This window comes from Diachasmimorpha longicaudata, chromosome 18 (assembly GCF_034640455.1).
Source record: "Diachasmimorpha longicaudata isolate KC_UGA_2023 chromosome 18, iyDiaLong2, whole genome shotgun sequence".
NCBI classification, from domain to species: Eukaryota; Metazoa; Arthropoda; class Insecta; order Hymenoptera; family Braconidae; genus Diachasmimorpha; species Diachasmimorpha longicaudata.
In genome coordinates this window covers 4,775,316-4,790,991 of record NC_087242.1, presented here as the reverse complement: position 1 = coordinate 4,790,991, position 15,676 = coordinate 4,775,316, and positions in this window count along the sequence as shown.

The window sequence follows — 15,676 nt, the reverse complement described above, 5'->3', positions numbered from 1 at the left end:
CGAAAATAGACAACCGACGGGTGATTTCTTTTCGAAACATGAACAAGTCCTGTTGGTTGTGCCAAGTTTGAATGGAACGGTAAATGCATTAATTTATGTTTTTATTTATCATGATGGCTATAATCAACATTATGGGATTCAACAAAGAGCCCCTCTCCGTACACTAAAATACAATTTTCCGATAAAGATATGCACCCCCTGTTTTCTTGGCTCCTGGTGGTATGTATCATCGTACAGTAGCCGCAGGAACATACAAGTATGCGAGTCATCTACACATAAAGCCACTCGGTTGAGTCCACATATAAGGGTTGAATAGCGACTAGAGGCGAGCAAGACACCCTTATATGTTAGGGCGTGGCCAGGGTCCACCAATCACAGAATAGAGTTATACACTCACCCCCTACCCCATCGCCCTATTCCCCCAACCCCGTAAAACTCCAAATCGAATTTTTCTTACGAGAAATTTCATGCGATACGTTTGCAACTCATGGAGTTGAATATAACATGCGGTTGAAGGCGAGAGCTGCGCCATTGGCATTCAATAGCCCAAAATTTCTCTTCATAAAACTTTTCAAATGCATTTATCATTGCCAGGTGGTTGATTAGCGTGTTCTCTGATGAAGTGCAAGACTCATTGAATGGTAAATTTTTACCAAACGTCTACGCAAGATGTATGCGCCGGGGAACGAGAGTGAGCCCCTGGAGAGGACACGATGCCTGTATTTAATAGCCCTCGTATTACTTCCGAGGCTGTTCACCATTAAGAATCCCACAAGACTCCCCCAACCCCCAATTATGCTTCAACCCTCTCCACTACACCCGCACATTATACCCCACCAGTCGCGCTTCGGATCCATGTATCTTTATCCAACCTTTACCGCCTCTAATGTTTCTAACCCATGTACTTTTGGGCACCCTATGTAGTCTTTGGGATAGCTTGCAGGTAAAATCATTAGGGGCATGTGTGGATCTTTGCGCAGAATCGGCCATTGCTGTTACTGGCATCACTGTTGGGAACCGGAAAATGTCAATTTTTTTAAGTTGTGCCATCGGACTGATGAACTACCCTTTCACAATGTTAGACGATCCAGGAGCTCACAACTTGACGAGTCTTTCTTTTGTTTACATATCTCCAGCTTTATTTCATATTTTATCCTCCAGATGACACAAAAATGTCCTCCTCTAATCGTTTCCCGCCTCAACAATAAAAAAATGTCCACTTGAAATCCGAATAATAAAACTGAAAATAGGAACATGGAAATAAAATGTTTGGTAACTCCCCCAATCTTTGTGTATTCATTTTGCAGAATTGCGTTGCTCTCCTTACCACATGGCTTATATACACACCAACAAGAGGTTGTTTCAAAGGAGAAGAAATGCTTTTCCATGCGGCGCTGCTTAAAATTCATAAGTTGCTGTGTTTACTTACTAAAGATACGCGAAGAGCGGATCTTCTTTCCCTCTGTCTTTGTCTCTCTACCCCCCCTCACCCGCTTTCGCTTTCTATCTCCCCATTTTACCTTCTACCACTCCATACCGCCACCTTGTCGCGTGCTTTATCGCTGAAAATAAAATTATTGGGTGCACTCTTTCCGGACATTTTCAGGTGAAAAAGAGTGTCTCCATATTTATAGGCTGAGGGACAGCATAAGAACTCCAAGAGATGCAGTGGAAACAGTCCTTTACGTGGGAAAAATATATGAAAGGAGTATTTTATTTTTCATCCCTCAATAATTATAATTATTCCCGCAACCCATGGAGTTGAAAAAAAAGTAGACGATAAAGGAGGTATTTCGGGGTGGATGGAGAAGTGAAGATGGAGAATAGAGAACTTGTTGGAGAGGAATTAGAGGAGAAGATGAAGAGACTGAGACGAAGGCAGAAGGGTTTAAGTTTGCGTGCTTGCAACGCTCGGGATTGTTTCGAAGCCCATACACGCGCATACATCTATTTGACACATATAGAACAGTGAGGAAACATCTTAGGTGCGGTACAGCAACCAATGCGGGGAGGGTGAGTGAGGGAGAGAGGGTGCATATACGTGGGGAACCCTCTGGAGCAGCCATCTTGCCACAAACCTGACTCCGACCAATCAGAGTCGAGGCTGTGGTCACCGTTGTACTCTAGGACCCACTCTAAACTCATCCACCCTCACTCTTGCTTCACTCCCAACCCTTTAATTCTAATCAATTTACTAGCTCGTAAGACAGAAATGGAGCTCGGGGGAGAGGGATTTGGGGCTGTATTGGTGTGCTGTTAAATCGGAGGACTGATATAGCGTCTTTCAGAGGGTGGAGTGTGTGGCTTCTGTGGCTTCAACTTATATCCTGTGATGCATTTTCAGGGTATTGTCGAGTCATCTTATTTGAGGTGTACTCGGGTAATTCATGGCAGAGAGAAAAACGAACAATTTTAATAACTCAAATTTATTAATCAATACATCAATTATTTCCAACGATTTCCCCCATAAGGTTTATACAATAGTTCATCGTACAAGAAAAGCAGAATAAATGATACACATTAATTTAAATAATTCGACATTGGATGTACACACCAGGGTACCTTGTCAAAAAACAAGTTTTTTCCACTTGAAATTAACTCGTCAAGGTGGGGGCACGACGTTTGAACTCGGAAAGACGATCACCGTCCGGTTTCCATTCAATCTTTGAACTCTTTATAATGAACGGCGCGTGTTCACCAACATGTTTGCAATCTCAACGGGTTTTCGAGGCGTGTCCACTCTACTTCCTGACTCCTTCACCTCTTGGAGTGTCCTGAGACCCCCGGGCAATTAAAAAAATTGTCCCCCGATGGCGCGTATTATAATTGATTCGAATCCCTTGGAAATGTGCAAGCAACGAATTAAAAAAAAAAATCCTCAGTCTTGCAAGAGCCACCCCACACACTCGTTCTCACGTACCCTTTCGTGCTAATTAAAACTACACATACGTACATCATTTCATGCCGCACAAATACTAAATATAAACGGCAAGAGGAAAAGAGAGGATCTTTTCAGCGCTCTCAAGGTACCGTGAACTCTCGGATCCTGGCTTTAACCTCCACTCTGTCTCTATCTCTCTTTTTCAGCAGCACTACGTCGGCTTAATTATCGTCCAAGTGTTCTTTAAAGAGCGAATTACCCGCTCAATATTTACTGGTTGTACTGCATGGCTTTTCATTTTGAGGCTTGCACCTTTCTCCTATTCTCTCTTACCAGGATTTATGTTTATATTGCTCTCCATTCACCACCTCTCTCTCTGCGCTCTCCATTTTGCTGCCACGTCACAGCAGACCGCACATTCAACCCTTTAGTAATCAAATTTACCAATTAGATGTGAGAGGAGCTATAAAAAAGCCACTCAAAATCCAAAATTCCGTCTTCCTCACCGCGAATCCTCCCTTCCGTCAGTGCCTACTCCCCTAATCCCAAAAATTTTGTCTCAACCCACCAGAAATAATGTCACAGCCGGGACAATTTATCTCCCCAACATATGTAAATTCCGAATGAATAAGCGGTGTAGCCAATGATCCAAAGGTTTGAAGCGTGCCGTGCAATAAACTTCTGTGCACACACATCCCCGTAAGAACGATATATTATTCCTTTTTGCTTATCCAACGTAATATATAATCCCCTAACGTGGGCGGTTCGCCACTATCTCCCACGCACGCCACTCAGCTCCCTCAGGGGGTGACAAAAAAAAATGACTCCAGCGTCCTTCGATGTTTTTCCATTCAAAATAACCGCCCGCCTCCCTCACCCCTGCAGAACCAATCACCCTCTCTCGTCGAGGGAAAATATATGTGGAAGCTTGTCCCCCGTCGATTACCTCGTTTCAACGTCGCCGTGACGATATTATTTCCCGAAAAATGGACCCTAAGGCGAAACTCAAAAGAGTAAGAAATGAATGGTTTGGGGGTGAGTGGGAGGGTGGCGGGGGAGAGCGAGATATAACGTTGGAGAAGTGGAAGTGGTGTGATGGGTAACAGGCCAAACGACGCAAAAGCTATATCCTATCGCATGTTCACCTCGGAGGGTTTTCTCCCTGATATATTGCCTGACGGGGAGCCCTCGCGCCTTTCCAACCATCCCTTATGGCCGCCATCTTGAGGGACTTGATCCCCCACCCCCTCCCCCCGATTCTCCCTCCCCCTTTCCATTTTACGTCCCATATCTCTCTATCGCACCCCCTCATGCTTCACTCCACCCTATTCTACGGGCTCTCGCACATCCGCCCACGATCGAAAATCCCGTTAGAGTTATACGGGCTTAGCGTCCATTTTGACGAGGGTCGACCCGATATTTTTTCCCTGTCTTGGTTTATCCGTGCGTTGAGTATGTACATACACGTGCCAACCCCACGGGAATTCGGGGGGGGGGGAGGAATGGCCGTGGTGGATATGCTGGTATCCAATGGGGAGAGGAGAGTTATGTTGCACCCCCGCCATATCCGTAATTTCTGGGAATTGTACCGGGGACTTTGATGGCCGGTGCTTTTGTTTTGATTGATTTTTTAATGGGATTGTGAAATTCCATGAGATAATAGGCCTCGAATCGCACGCAATCGAGTCAGTCGATTTGCACAATGGTTTTTCTGAAATTTTTCTGCACACGGGGCACGACATAAGCCCTTCATTCTCGTGTTCATGTAAATGACAAGCTGGATTCACGCCCTGTGTTTACGTTGCAGAGCTTTTCCGGAATGAACATTGAAGTAGCTGAGAGAGCTTGCTTTGTGTAATCAAATTCCCCACGGATACAGCGGGGATGGCAGTGAGGAATGCCAGGCCTCCGAGATATTCAGTTCTAACAGTCGAAAATTCTTGCCGGCGCTTTCTTTCAGCAGGTGGACCTGCCGGTTGAAAAACATGAGGGAAAATTCCATGAATACCACCGAGCAGTTCGTACTCCATAAAAGGGAGTTGTAGCAAGGCTGTCAACACCCCGCCAACACCCTGCGGGCTTTTTAAATTCCATAACTCTTTTTCAAGTACAAAATTGGGGCTATGAATATGAAGGGAATTTAAGGCGTATGAGGGCTCGTGTTGGGCGCTTTTCCATCGGGTTGCATCAATTTTCGCGCACAAGTGCGAGAAAAATTTGTGGAGCTGTCACTAGCGACGACAGAATATTTTTTCGAAGGACCCTTTTTGTTCAGAGCATTTTCTATCTAGGATGCACACTTTAATGTCTCACTTTCGGGCAGAAATTGAAACCTATCTTGAAAATAAGATGGAACTCTCTTTACCGAATGCCGGCGTCAAATTGCCAAATCCCCACAGCTCCGGTTATCTTGATCGACTGAACTTGATTCCGAGGGATTTACAGAGTGAAAAATAGAGCAATGGAATGAACGAGGACGAGTGGAGGGGATAAATGTAGCAAAGGTCTGAGGAAAAACCGACACGTAGGTATATAATTTGGGTCCTGGCAGCTGCGTGGGTCCCGATATGCAAAAAAGGGGTTCCTTGCCGCACGCGGAATTAGAATATCCTCGCGGTCTCATTTGAATTTCAATTTCATTCGTTGGACAATTTTTTTCGTTCCGGGGTCTCCCTTGTATTTCTGCAACAATTCAAGCCCTCTCTCTCTGTGATGTTAACCCCCCTCCCTCCACTTCACTCCAGGTATTCAATATTCGAAAGGGTTGAGCCGCGAAAAATCGGTATAAAGCACCATCGAATTTCCAAGTGAGAAAAAAATATTTAACTACCTGAACACTGCTCCGGGGATTACTGGCATATACCTCATTAGAGGAACGTTAAATATTAACCCCCCTTCCCCCCACAACGACCCTATTTATTCACCCTCGTGATTCAATGGATTAACGCGCGCTGTGAACAAATTTTCCGATGATCATTTTTCAGGGATGAAAAATAATAGGCGCAAAACAATTGTTATTTAAATATTTTATTTGCGGACAGAAACGATAAGTTACAAGATGTAAAGCTCAATAATTGGGAAAGCTCATCAAACAATTTAAGCGACTGTACCAGGATTTTTCGCACGAAGGGAAATATTCAACGAGAATTTGCGGAAAAAAATGATTAATAATTAATTTTGGATTTCAAATTATTTGATGTATGAAATTTTCATTTTTCTCTCGATATTCTGCTGGGTTCTAATGACATTGCCGTCATGTATGACCTCCTTTGAATTTTCATCTTCGTTACACGCACTGAGTTGAATTTCGTGGGTTGGAATAGGCGTGTGGGAGACAGGTTTATACATGCATTACGTACGACTCCATCCTCACTGCACTTTGGTATCCATATCGACATGACATACATTCTCATGCCACACAAAACTGTTAACGGGGCGAGCTTCTCCGGCAGGGTACATACACACTGGATAAGATGGGAAGCCATAGCTCCAGGCCCTTCCTCCTGTACATGACGTTCCTGCAGCCGTTCCTGTTTCTGAGGTACAGTCATTTCTGCGGATATACAGCTCTAGCTTGTTTGCAAATATATGAGCAAACATGTTGCACGAACAAAGGAACACGTAAATATTTTTATGAGAGAAAAAAAATGGATTAGCTTTGGAATTTTGATTTATGTTTCTATGCTTCTGATTGAGAATTCGCAGTCAGAAAAAAATGAAACAATTTTTCAAACAAAAAATCCCTCGAGCTGAGGGAGATAAGGAATGTTTCTTGAAAATTTGGGGGAGCGTTTAACGAAATTTCCCATTTTTCAAAGTCTGGGGACCAAAGAAAATATGGCGTTGTATGTGGACCCGGGGCGTTCACACTGCTGGGGAATATTCGAGACCCTGGGCCGCATATATAACTAACACGACCACGAGACGAAATGGGAGGATACACTGTTGGCGGCTAAAGAGTGAATGTTAGTGAGAGGGTGGGAATATCCATCGAGACGTGGAGGCCCACGATGTAGCGCAGTATATAAACGTGCCTTGGGAAGTTTTGCATCCCTCCCTTGGCCCCGGGGATTTCGGTTGGAATATTGAATCTGCCGGCTGCAGAGGCTGGTAACAAGCGCGAGAAAGACTCCAACACTGCTGGTATCCGCTAACAGCCGGATATTCTAGACTCAATGAATGTCTATCAAATTTCTCTAGACGAAATGCCAGATAATACTGATATTAATAATAAACAAGTGAGAAGTGGCTCTTATATTATGGTCGCAAGTAGAAATGTCTTTTTTACCGAAGGCCTTCGCAGGAAAAATCACCCCTCCTCCCATTCTGCCCCTAATGGATAGTTTTTCAATTATTTTCGCATGAGAATTTCAATGAGCTGAGCATGACGAGCAGAAATCACCGGCGAATATATTTCAAATTATGAATCGCTGAGGAGAGAGAGAGAGAGAGAGAAAGTATCATAAATATCTGCAAAGCGTAAAATTTGAAGATATGATATATGAGGGTCAGGCCATGTTTCCGCCTGTTTTGACCACCAAAGGGATCAAGGCTGGGCTGCACGCCCAGGGTCGCCCCGAAGTGACCCGTCCAGTGTCCTCGAGGCTCGCGCCCCGAGATCGGTTGGAAAAAAATTTATCCCTTTGCAGAGGGTCAGCCCGCACGCGCCCAAACTACTCAATGGTCAGAATAGTAAAGAATCAGCCCGGCGAATTATCATCATGTCTTTGGCAAGAGCATCCTCTTCTATTCCAGGTATACAATCCTTGCAACTGTACTGGTTAGACTGGCCGACATAATGGCCACACTTTTTCAACAACCGCATTTCTTTCCTCATTGTCATGTTGGCTGAGCATCACCTGCGAGTCTCATCTCCATGGAACTAGATCACTTCAGGTAGTCGACTATTTGGTTATTAAATAAAAAGCTCAACTGCTGTTTCATCACCACTGGGCAGTTTAAATAATTAAACTCGAATTTTCTATGCAGTTTCTGGGAATTCACCGATTGAATTGTCTCGCCGCCTCATTTTACATGAAGAATTTTCAATGCAAAGAAAAACCTATGAACCTCACGATAAGAACATGTTATTTCAATCCATAAAACGTGGAATTTCATCAATTGAGGAGAAAAATTAATGCAACCCTACCCCTCGCAAAATAATCACACTCGATTGGCTACAGTATTCCACGTTTGACATTCTCGAGAAAAAAAGCACACCCGAGATGGAGAAATACAGGGAATATCTACCGCCGGCATATATCGATGAAAAGAAAGGGATTTAGTAAAGGTAAATACATAGCGAGGAGAGACTGGTAGTTTTTTTTTTTTTTTTTCGCGAGAGGCCATGCATAGACGTTTTCGTAGTCCTCATCCGTCGTGCCACCTCCCCCTCCCCCTGCATCCATACTCCTCGCCCCGAGAGCTTCCGTCGTCGTCGACGTCGTCTCTTTATCCACCCTCCCTCTTATCCATTCTCTCCCCTCACTCCACACCTCCCCGGCCCCCTTTCGATATTAAAAATTTCAATATCCTAGCCCCAGGGGTGGAAAACACATAATGTATTCAGGTGACGTCCCGGCCATTCTATCGGCGAGAAAAACGTACAGTTTTTCGAGGAATCGAATCTCGCCATGTACATGTATATATACCTAACGTATACGACGGTGAGAGGCAGCCAGAGCCGACGCTACATTCACCATCCGACGTGGTACATCCGCCCCAGCTCTCCCTCGGAAAAATAAAAATTTTTCTCTTTGTTTCACACATTCCTACCGCGGAGTAGAGCGTCTTCCTCCCATCCCTCCTTTTTTCAATGTCCTGGGGAGGCCTGTACCTTGTCATCCTTTAACGCTCTCAGCTATTCCTCCGCACTCTAGCTGATGTGAATTGGGAAAAAAAACTTCTGGGGTAAAATCGGGCGGATGGCGGTCTTACGTGGAATCGTCCATGAGCTCTCCATTCCACTGAAAATTAAAAATAAATCATCTATAATATTATATCGATCATTATATACATAGTTGCATACATATGTATTTTAATATTTTGCGAAAAAATGCTTGGAATGAAAAAACAAATACTCCAGGCCCCTCCCCAAAGTATTCCTTGTCTCCACGGTCTCCAACAGAAGAACCAAGAGCACGCGAGAAATCCAATTTGCCATGTACGAGTAAAAGAGCTGGCAAAAGAGTGGTTGAAGTAGTACGGGGTACAGGGGGTTGATTTTCTCGCCAAAATCAACCCTCCGGCGACGCCCGCTGTTTACGGTCCACGGGTCTAAACAACTTAGCGATAAAATTTATAGTTCCACAGGAGGCCTACCCCTCAGTCTCTGTGGGCAAGCCACGAGGGTGTGGGTATTTCGCAAGTTTTTCGCGGAATACGAACGCAAGGAGGGGGTGGTGGTTCTTGCAAGGAGGGTCGAAAGAGAGCGAATGACAGAGCGCACGGGATACGGCTTGTGTACGTTGCAGGGGGACGATGGAGTCTCTCTTGTACAGGACTTTTACCCTGCAGAGTTGCGTCGTTATTTATGGATGCCGTTCCCTTATCCGCAGGATACCAACTCCACTCTCTCGCCCTTTCTCTCTCCCTCTCTCTCTCTCTCCACACGTCCCTCTATCGATCCTACAAACCACCCACTGCACAACGGGTGACGGTTTAATGTCACAGTCAAAGTTGAGGTGAATAAATTCATTTGATTCCCGTTATTTCACTAGTGAATTGGCTTGCGAGAGGATTCTAATGGAATTATTGAATAATTGTGGAGCGGGAAATGGAGCCGTTTACGTAATTCGCAATGAAGTGGATGAATTTTAAACGGAATTTTATGATGATGTGATGATGAAGTTTAGGAGACTTGAGAGTATTGACTTTTACTTGTCTCATTATTCTGATTGTAATCACTGGAGAATTTAGAAGTGTTTTAATTATCCTCGCATTGACAGCTATTATTTGGCTGGCGGAAGCTGCTCATTCCGAAGTTTGAGAATCTCAAAAAATTGAGATTACAACAATGATTTCTGGGAGAATTTTTTTTCTGAAGAATCTTTCAAAGATTCGTCGAAACGCTCGAAAAAATATTCCAAAAACACACGTCGTCATCTGCTGGAATAAAACCATAATAAATATTGCTTCCTGCAGTTTATCCGCACACCAGGTGCCTCAAAAAAATCAAAAATCTCGAAACACCCGTTACATGAAGAAACGCAAGCCATCTGTACAGATATGCTTGCTTTGCGTGCAAGCTTTGAAAATGTCTGTGTGAGTGGGTAGTCCACCCCCCCGAGGGGGCGCAATAGTGTTTGAGGATATGGGAGTGGAGGCGCTCAGTTATAGGTATACAACATCGTGCAGACAGAGAGTGAAAGAGGACACAGGAGGGTGGCCTCCCTCGAAATACGGGAGAATATGTACGACGAAGCGAGATGTGAGAGATGGGGAGAGCTGAGTGAGACAGAAACATTGAATGTGGTACGTCGGAGCCCGTCTTATATTGATTTCTGTCCATGCCACCCCCTCATCTCCTCACGCCCCTCCTCCACCGGCGTTTGTACGAGCTACAGAGGGAGACGAGAGTATGCGAGGAGGATGAAGTTAAGGGAGAGAGAGGGTTGATGGGTGCGAGGGTATGAGGACCGCACGCTCGCCGCACTTTCGAACGGGCGAGAGCCCTCGGGGGGTGGGAGAGAGGGGGTGAGGGGGGCAGCACTCTGTCACATTCAACCCTCCCCCGTCTCCATTTCCCTAGCTCTCCCCCTACGTTCAAATAACAGGCACCACTGCTCTCAATGTATGGGGTGGGGTGACAGAGAGGGTGAGTTTCGTCCGGCGAAAGCACACCTCGATCGATTGGGCTTGTCCAAGGATGGAGGCCCGACGAGTGTGTGCGAGTTGCCATGGTAACCCACCCTCGCCTGCGGGGGTAGAAACGCCATTGGCCGGCTACGTGCCTCGACCAATAGCAAAACACCCGGCCGCAGTCCACCCTCTTTTTTGTTTCCTTTTTTATACGGTGAGTACACGTCATTGTGCGCCTTTTCCCAACGGTCTCTTGATAATTTTTTTTTCTCGCTTCCGAGTGGAAGCGGTGGGATCTTTCGAATTTATGGTTTGAATTCTTTTGGGGAGTGCGGTGAATGCGTGCGTGTGCCAAAGCTTTTCTTTAATTGGTCGCGGGTCAATGCAAGCAATTGAATTTTTTTGGAAAATCGTAAGGGCTGTTTTAATCCTCAGGAAATGGGTGATGCAGGAAATATACTCTTTTTAGGGAATTTTCAGATTCTCCCAGAACAATAAAGCTCTCCCCCCTTTTTTCGTCCACCGTGAATTTTTGTTTAACCCATCAGACTAATGAAAAGTTTCCCTCCACGTGCGTCTCAGAGCCACGACCAAATGCCCACCCATAAACTGTCTTCGAGGCTCCAGAGCCGACACTCATGGCCCCAAAAAAATCCTCCCCTTTCCACACCAAAACATTCCAGGGTTTTTCCTTTTCTTTTACATGAGAAGAGAAAAACACTTTCAGCTGATTCTCCAGTGGTGGCGCGAGGAGCCGCTGCGGTGAGAAACTCATAAAATAATTTAACCCACTTTAAGAAGAAAATTAACAGAATGGCGAAGGTCTTTAAGATTCCCGCGACTACAGTGGGTATAACCTACCCCACTCCACCCCCTGCCACCCCATTTCGCGGCACGTTGCACTAGTCTCTCGGCGTCTCTTGCTCTACCTTCAATCTATCTACTCTTCGTCTTTCTTTTTCACCCCCTCCCCCCCCCGCAGGCCGACAGTCTCGCTCTATCTTATTCATTGAAGCAGGCGGTGCGACCTTCCGCTCCTCTTCCTCTAGACGCTTTCGCCCTTCACCTCGGGTACTTTCTTCATTGACTCTTTCTTTCTACTACGCTCGCGTACTACGGCCTGCTCGTTGCCGGTTGAAACAAGAAGGAGAGAGTGAGGAAGAGAGCGTCCCGACGAGATTGCTCTCTTATTTTTTTTCTTCTTTAATTATGAATGAAAACGTCTGAAGGGTTGAAATAAGGCAAGTGATACGGCTCAGCGTACGTCTCTCCTTCATCAGGCGAACGACCTAGCTACCTAGTGAACTGATCTGTCGCTTTGTTATACCAGTTGGAAGTTTACAAGTTATTCAATGTCTCTGATATTCGTCTGCAAAATTGCTATATCATTTCACTCGAGAAAAAAAAATAGCCAAAGCATTTGGATATCCCCGAGACAGAGCCAACAGGGGTTGTGTCTCCAATTTTCGATGATTCCAGCGGATTCCAGTAACAGCGCACGGATAAAGCGAACAAGCAACCCGTTTCCAAGCCACCGTCTCCCGTGGCATCACCAGGCAATACCGCTGCCACCCCCGATCCCCTTTACACCCCACCCCCCCGAGGGTCTAGGCAAAGAGGAGCGTAGAGCTGTCGGATGGTGGTTTTCGAAATGGGGGGCTAAGACACCGTGTGTGGGAGTAGGCGTGGCCACGCTGATGGTCGTTAGCCAATCAGGTGGCGCACGATGCTGGCCACCCCCAACCCACGTGGTCGTCATCCCCCAACATACATATTGATTTCGTGGTCCTTGCGCGAGACTACATCCTCGCCAACCCCATGCCACCACTGCACGAACTATTCTCCTTCTCTATTTATTATGTCATCATGTTTTTAGGAAAACGAGTATATGACTAGATCTGCGGATCGAGTGACCAAATCAGGGGAAGACGATAGATTTAGGCATTTAAAGATCTTCTCGAAAAATTACCCTTTGGAATCTTGAGAAACTCATTGATCTGAATCTCAATCTCCAATTGACCAAAAAATGCGAAAAAAAATTTAGCGAATTGAGAGGAACAATAAAAGTATTAGAATATAATTGAGACTGGATTCGATGGTTTCCAAAACATTGAATAATGCCGAAAGGCTAGTGAAAATACAAAAGAAAGAAACGGTTAATGACTGAGATAGCGGGGGATACTAAAACGTGAATATGAACGAAAAAAAAAGGAGAGTTTTAAACCAACAAAATGAGAGAAAAGCTGGAGAAATAACAAAGCTAGTGCTGGTGCAGTTACCCACAAAGACCCGGTGTGGCACCGCCGGGCTGAAACAATGCAGTCGGCGGAAAAACAAAGAAATAAACATGCAAAAGACAAAGAGCCAGACGTTTGAATCCGTAATTTGCCCTAGTAGAGTACCCCCTTCCCCTTCGGTCCCTTACTCCTCCTTTGTTTTTACCTATTTGTCGCTTTCGGTGTATGCTTTAGAGGGAAAAGGCTTCCCCACTGGACTTCACCAATGTCCCCGTTATGTTCCTTTCAGTTTTTTGAATACAAAACGGTAGAAAATACTCCCCAGAGAATTTTTGGCACTGATTCACCACGACTATCAATGAAAACATGTTCTCTGCCTCCGAATGGAAGCATTCTACCCGTTGAATTCCAACTTCCTCATTTTTTACAGCGGGATAATTATTTTAATCCAATCAAATGTATCCAGTCGTTCCGAAAAAAATTATTTACATTATTCAAATTCTCCGATAACGGATGCAATTCTCCGAATAATTGAAATGCCTGCTTACCCTCATAATCCTCAAATAGAATTTTTTCCCCCGAGCGGGTTCACTGTGCCATTGATCCCTCAAAAAATCCCGGTCGCTGGGAATTAGCCCGGCCCAGAATATTTTCCCAGATTGCATAATGAAGCCTTAACTGACAAGTGACATGGCGCGACTCAAAAATTCACGAAACATCAGTCTCACCGGGAGACAATAGCCCAAAAGACCGAGTGGCATAATCCAATACCGAAATTGTACATATCAAGTAACACCTGGGCAGTACGGTGGGAGGAACGATCGCAAATTCAATATCATGACTTTTGAAAATTGAGTAATCCAGTGACTACCATTATTTGCCCATGAGGATGCTGAAGAAGTGCCCGACGGTGATACATCTATTTTCAAAGAACCTCTGACACTGCTAATTTGATAATTCGTTGACTCGATTTAACAGGCGGAAACGTGTGTCAAATATTGAAACACCAGACAATATTTAACGCGAGTATGAACATTTCAGGGATATAGCTCGATGAAATCTCCGGCGGAACGAATCCTTCTATTTTACATGTTATCATGTGGTGCATTGTAAGGAAATACCTGATGAGAAACGATTGAAAATTATTTATAAACAGAGAGAATATGCAATTAATAGTCCCAGTAATTTTCTATGGATCAAAATGACCGAAATTACCAAACTACTCGCTGAATTTGAATCTCCAATTTTTCCCATAAAAAATCATCGTGTTCCCACAGTAAAAAAACTTTGAAATTCTTTTCGTGTACAGGGTATCTCCCATTGTGCCCCCGGGGACTCTCATTCTCCTCTCATCCACGCCTGACGCCTCACCAAAATTCCAAGGGGGTCCTCGTTCTATTTAAAAAGTAAGAAAAGGGTTACATCCGCCCGAACAAAAAGAAATTTATCTCGAATTTCTCGTTCACCTTATGCGCTCGCGAAAAAGGATGTCCCTCTCTCGCTCTTATCCCCTCTCTCAGTCAACTTTTATTGATACGAAATACCAAGCATCGACGAGTCTTCAAGCCGTGTTACGCCTGAAGGGTTTATAGGACAGGTAGAATTCTCGAGCGGCAATTACTTTCTGAGCTCTATTCTTATGTACCCGGGCTACGTGGATTCGAGGGTAAATGGAATCACGGCTTTATATATTAAATGTCCCATGAATATGCATCTACGTATGATGTGGGGATGCGTGTCCCAGAGAACTAGTGGATTATAGTCCTCCGGTAGATACCGTACATCACTTATCGATGAGTGTGAAAATTGTTGATGAGAATGACATGTGCTTTGGCTGGCCGTTGAGCGAAAGGTAAATATCCACATGATATCTCTCTATAATATAATATTATATAATGTAATCTAACATATCTCAATAACATTAATATAGCGAAACGAAAGAAAGAACCCCCATGAATTTATAATTTTCACGCGTCTCGAAAGGACATCCGAATCCGAGAGAAGGAAGCACATCTCCCTGTGGAACCCTTCCGTCGTTCGACTGTCGTTCATCGTCATATAAATCAAAATCAGTTGTATTGTCACGGTAGTGAAAAGGGGAAGAGAAAAAAGTCGGTCAAGTCGAGCCAACAAAACAAGGGATATCCGCGGTTGTTCCAGGTATAAAAAAATATATTTCATACATTACCGTATTTTATGTATATGCGCTGTGAAAGTTTTCAGATGCCTCATTTTTCAGAATGAAGGGGGGTGAGGAGGGGGAGAGGGTTGTGCCTATATGGGTGGTGTATACATATGTATGTCGGGTAAGGGTACAATGTATTCAAATTGAAAGTTTGAAAGAAAAAGGTGGAATGAAGAAGGGGATTGGCCCTTTAGTTGGAGGGATGATGGATAAAAAAATGCGACAGACTGGTTAACGAAGCGAGATGCTTCATTGAATGCACCTCAATAGGATGCTGGTGTGGCTTTTCTCGCATATACATTATATATTCGATGAGCGATTGTGTTTACGTTAACCAGCCGGATGTATCTGCGATAACTAATGCCATATGCCATATTATTTATTTATTGTTGGCTATATGGGCGTTGGCGACGTCTTCCTGAGGAAAATCACCATTAGACAGTTGAATCTGAATTTTTTCACTAACAATAAAATAACGAGTGCTTATTTTAATGCTTTAAAGGTCTTGACATAAGATTGTCACACCGTGAATGGTGAAAAAAGGGTTGTTTTATGGATCCTGCCACCCCGCAA